Consider the following 6,000-nt stretch of genomic DNA (forward strand, 5'->3'; position numbering starts at 1 on the left):
ATTTTGAAGCAAAATCAAATGTGTGACTGAAAAGAAAACCAGAAATGACAATTACACTCACAGTCCCTTGAAGTATATTGCAGTTTGTGCGATGTAAGTGCTTTTTGAAACACCTGTGTTCACGTACAATTTTTTGTTGTGTTTTTGAATGTCCGTACACTGGATTTATGAGTCGAATGTGGTATGTTTGTTGTGTCATATCTATTCTAGTCAGTAATACACATAGGAAATGAAAATATATGTACAAGAATGGTGAAACTGTATGGTTTTCACCAGATTGCTCATATTGGTGAATGAAGCAACTCTTTATTTTTCCCATACATTTTTAAACACCTAGCTACATAATAAGAGCTGGATTGTTCACAAGTTATATTATGTTTCGTGTTGTTAAATATTCTGAAATAAATAGATTAGTGGTCAAAGAGTGGCTGTTTGAATGTTAAGTAAAAATAAAATATTTTACAAGTTGTTTCATAGGTGTAAAAACTGTATCTGTTCTATATAGATATGCCAAATGCTAATTTATTTTCATCATATTTATGTGATTAAAAGTATAATTTCCTTGAAAGCATTCCATTTACACATGATAATTTTAAAGATGTTAATTCCTTGAAAATAGTTTGTGGTGTCATCTTGCCATTTACATCTAAGACCATGCATTTCCATGGTGTATTAAGGAGATATCTGTATCACAGAAGAAAATTTCTCATACTTCCCCCCTCCCCTTCTCCACCTCCCTTTGATGACATAAAATCTATAAAATCTAGTCTCTCTGTTTGCCTTTTAATATTTATATGATCAGAATAAGTTAGTCTTATAAATTATTTCTACAGTAAATGTTGCACGCTTGGTTCTGATTGCTTTATTTCACTACAAGCAAAGTAATGATATGCTACTGTTATTTCAGTATTTGATACCTCGCTTCTAGTGGGATGATTTTGTTGGTGTTAGTGTCATCACTGATTTACTTAGATTGGACAGAAATTTGTTAAGCATGTTCATAATGTAATCACTTAATTGTTGTTAAGTTTGTAAAGATATAATATCTGTGTGCAAATCGAGTGACAGTTGGTAGAAATTTTATTTTCTCTGCATAAGTGTGAAACAAAATGTTAGAATGGAGTTAATAATGTTCTGTGGAAATGTTTCACTTTACCGCAAACTGGAACATTAGTGTACAGTAGCAAATAAAGTGACACTTGTCCTTCAGTTGCCCACATTGCTCAAAAGATAAACAGCAGCAGGTTATCTTCGTTATTGATTACTAGCAGAAAGTAAGATCAAATATACAAATTTGTTGATGATTCCAACTGATGTACTAGTGATGACACAGTAATCCACATGTAATCAAAATATCTCTTTATACTTGCCAGTAACTACTATGAATAAATAAAGGAATAGTCCAATATTATAAAATAATTTACTAAGTTTAATGGTTGAAAACTTGAATAGTGTTAAAAGAAAAGAAAAATAATGAAGAAGCAATATTACTGTATAGCTGATACCAGCCTGTGTCATACATACCTGCAGCCGTGTAGCCTTTGCACAATCTCAGTCCACTGTCTCCTGTACAGACATCTACATGTACACAAATACTGGCTGAAAGTGGTGGCACCTGTCAGATTTTCCCCCCGGAGTGCTTCAGGGTCTCCGTGTGTGCCGTATTAGTCCTTTTTCATCTCCACTGTCTGTAAGGCAGCAATATGCAGGGTGGCACTCTAGAATTTTTTTTAGCGCAATACTGCTTCTTGAAACGTTGTCATTAGGCTTTTGTACAGGATGTATACACCATGGGAGGGCTGGGAAATCTGGGAAAGATGTGGGAATTTTTTCATCGGGGAAAAATCCAGGAATTTTTTAGAAATCTGGAAATTTTTCATTCTTTCATTTTTTAGTTACATTTTTATAATTTTGACATATAAGAACTGATACTCTAACAAAGAATTTTACTTTAGCCTGCTACAGCATTTGCAGCAATAAAACATAAACAACAGAATAACACCAAAATAAAATTTTAGTAGTGGATAAAAGGTGCTGTTTACAACTACAGAACACAGTGCACTTACAAGTGTGTACTGACAGCATAATGCATCAAAGGCTTTAGGATGAAGCCTGTGCAATACTTTGTAACAACAAACTGCTTTCAATGAGTGTGACGACATGACTGTTTACATTTTTAACAGGTCCTAGGAAAATGTTGCTAATAGTGGCTTGAGAAATGTTACTTTCGAATCAAATTTGCTTTCGCCCAAGATGAATTATATTACGTGTGAGAACGTGCAATGAATTTCTTGAATCATGAGTATTTGACTCACATTCATAGCATAACACTTTGAGTACCAGCCATTTATGTCATTATTTAAAGTTTTACTGGCACATTTGTGTTTGATGTATATTAAAGGATAACACACGCTAAAAAGGACCAGTATTAAGTGTGAAAGCTTAGCTTTTCTTGTAGCCGTACTGTATGTATATTAATTTAAACCATTAACTATTCCTATTTGTGTCTTCACACTACTTAACAGTCATGTTGCTATTGGCTGACTACATCACATGTCCTACACCCCGAATATCTGTTGGTGTTACAAGGTGGCAAATGATATGATGTGAGATACGATTGGTTGACTGTAGAGTGTATCGCAATCTCCATTTCAGTGCTTTGGATGCTACCATTTTGTATTTGACTGAATCCATATTTATAGTTCCATAATACAAAAAAATGTAGAGTCTACATGTTGCCACACATCAAAGATCTTTCCAAGAGGCGTTATTTTTCGCTGGGTTTCATTTCCTAAAGTGCCGGGAAGCTCTTTGCTAGTGTATAAAACCTTTACCTTCCAAAGAACTGGTAAGTTCTACAGTTGCGTGGGAAAGTGTATTGTCACTTAACATGGAAAATTTGTCCCTTCATGTGGGGTATAGTGTACTTTCACCAAGGTTTTTTGACACTACTGAGAGACTCTCCTGCATGTCAGGCAGACTGGTGACCATTCGGGTCACCCTTCTCTGTATATGTTTAGTATCTCCCCTTAGTTGTATTTAGTATGAATCTAACACCCGTTAGCAGTATTCCGAGATGAGAGGCACAGATCTCCTTTGTAGACCAGCTGCATTCTCCCATTATCCTGCCAGTGTCCAGATGCCTCGCTCACAAATGAGCCTATATGATTGTTGCATTTTGTATCCCTACATTTTGTTACATGCACGTATCTGTACGAGCTGACTGATTCCAGCTGTATCTTGTTGAAATTGTAGTCAAAGGATACTACATATTTTATTTTGTGAAGTGTGCAGTTTTACATTTCTGTACATGTACATTGAATACGCAAATTTTGCACCAATCTGAAATATTATTGAAATCTGACTGAATATTTGTGCAGCTTTTTCCAGGTAGCATTCCATTATAGATAACTGCAACATTTACAGAAATGTCTGAGGTAACTACCGCCCCCGGTAGCTGCATGGTCAGCGCTACAGACTGTCAATCCAAAGGGCCCGGGTTCAATTCCTGGCTGGGTTGGAAATTTTCTCCGCTCAGGGATTGGGTGTTGTGTTGTCCTAATCATCATCATTTCATCCCCATCGACGCGCAAGTCGCCGAAGTGGCATCAAATCGAAAGACTTGCACCAGGCGAACGGTCTACCCGACGGGAGGCCCTCGTCACACGGCATCTACCCCCATGAATCATGGACCTTGCCGTTGGTGGGGAGGTTTGCGTGCCTCAGCGATACAGATGGCCCTACCGTAGGTGCAACCACAATGGAGGGGTATCTGTTGAGAGGCCAGACAAACGTGTTGTTCCTGAAGAGGGGCAGCAGCCTTTTCAGTAGTTGCAGGGGCAACAGTCTGGATGATTGACTGATCTGGCCTTGCAACACTAACCAAAACGGCCTTGCTGTGCTGGTACTGTGAATGGCTGAAAGCAAGAGGAAACTACAGCCGTAATTTTTCCCGAGGGCATGCAGCTTTACTGTACGGTTAAATGATGATGGCGTCCTCTTGGGTAAAATATTCCGGAGGTAAAATAGCCCCCATTTGGATCTCCAGGCGGGGACTACTCAAGAGGACGTCGTTAACAGGAGAAAGAAAACTGGCGTTCTACGGATTGGAGCGTGGAATGTCAGATCCCTTAATCGGGCAGGTAGGTTAGTAAATTTAAAAAGGGAAATGGATCGGTTAAAGTTCGATATAGTGGGTATTAGGGAAGTTCGGTGGCAGGAGGAACAAGACTTTTGGTCAGGTGAATACAGGGTTATAAATACAAAATCAAATAGGGGTAATGCAGGAGTAGGTTTAATAATGAATAAAAAAAATAGGAGTGCGGGTAAGCTACTACCAACAGCATAGTGAATGCATTATTATGCCCAAGATAGACATGGAGCTCATGCCTACTACAGTAGTACAAGTTTATATGCCAACTAGCTCTGCAGATGATGAAGAGATTGATGAAATGTATGATGAGATAAAAGAAATTATTCAGGTAGTGAATGGAGACGAAAATTTAATAGTCATGGGTGACTGGAATTCAAGAGTAGGAAAAGGGAGAGAAGGAAACATAGTGGGTGAATATGGATTGGGGGGAGAGAAATGAAAGAGGAAGCCATCTGGTAGAATTTTGCACAGAGCATAACTTAATCATAGCTAACACTTGGTTCAAGAATCATAAAAGAAGGTTGTATACATGGAAGAATCGTGGAGATAATAGATGGTATCAGATGGATTATATAATGGTAAGACAGAGATTTAAGAACCAGGTTTTAAATTGTAAGACATTTCCAGGGGCAGATGTAGACTCTGACCACAATCTATTGGTTATGAACTGTAGATTAAATCTGAAGAAACTTCAAAAAGGTGGGAATTTAAGGAGGTGGGACCTGGATAAACTGACTAAACCAGAGGTTGTTCAGAGTTTCAGGGACAGCATAAGGGAACAATTGACAGGAATGGGGGAAAGAAATACAGTAGAAGAAGAATGGGTAGCTCTGAGGGATGAAGTAGTGAAGGCAGCTGAGGATCGAGTAGATAAAAAGACAAGGGCTGGTAGAAATCCTTGGGTGACAGAAGAAATATTGAATTTAATTGATGAAAGGAGAAAATATAAAAACGCAGTAAATGAAGCAGGCAAAAAGGAATACAAACATCCCAAAAAATAAGATCGACAGGAAGTGCAAAATGGCTAAGCAGGGATGGCTAGAGGACAAATGTAAGGATGTAGAGGCTTATCTCACTAGGGGTAAGATAGATACTGCCTACAGGAAAATTAAAGAAATCTTTGGAGAAAAGGGAGCCACTTGTATGAATATCAAGAGCTCATTTCTAAGCAAAGAAGGGAAAGCAGAAAGGTGGAAGGAGTATATAGAGGGTCTATACAGGGCGATGTAATTGAGGACAATATTATGGAAATGGAAGGGGATGTAGATGAAGATGAAATGGGAGATACTGAAAGATCTAAGTCGAAACAAGGCCCTGGGAGTAGACAACATTCCATTAGAACTACTGACGGCCTTGGAAGAGCCAGTCCTCACAAAACTCTACCATCTGGTGAGCAAGATGTATGAGACAGGTGAAATACCCTTAGACATCAAGAAGAATATAATAATTCCAATCCCAAAGAAAGCAGGTGTTGACAGATGTGAAAATTACCGAACTATCAGTTTAATAAGTCGCAGCTGCAAAATACTAACGCAAATTCTTTACAGACGAATGGAAAAACTGGTAGAAGCCGACCTCGGCGAAGATCAGTTTGGATTCCGCAGAAATGTTGGAACAAATGAGGCAATACTGACCCTACGACTTATCTTAGAAAATAGGTTAAGGAAAGGCAAACCTACATTTCTAGCATTTGTAGACTGAGAGAAAGCTTTTGACAATGTTGACTGGAATACTCTCTTTCAAATTCTGAAGGTGGCAGGGGTAAAATACAGGGAGCGAAAGGCTATTTACAATTTGTACAGCAACCAGATGGCAGTTATAAGAGTCGAGGGGCATGAAAGGGAAGC

Source organism: Schistocerca serialis, chromosome 10 (assembly GCF_023864345.2).
Source record: "Schistocerca serialis cubense isolate TAMUIC-IGC-003099 chromosome 10, iqSchSeri2.2, whole genome shotgun sequence".
Taxonomy (NCBI): domain Eukaryota; kingdom Metazoa; phylum Arthropoda; class Insecta; order Orthoptera; family Acrididae; genus Schistocerca; species Schistocerca serialis.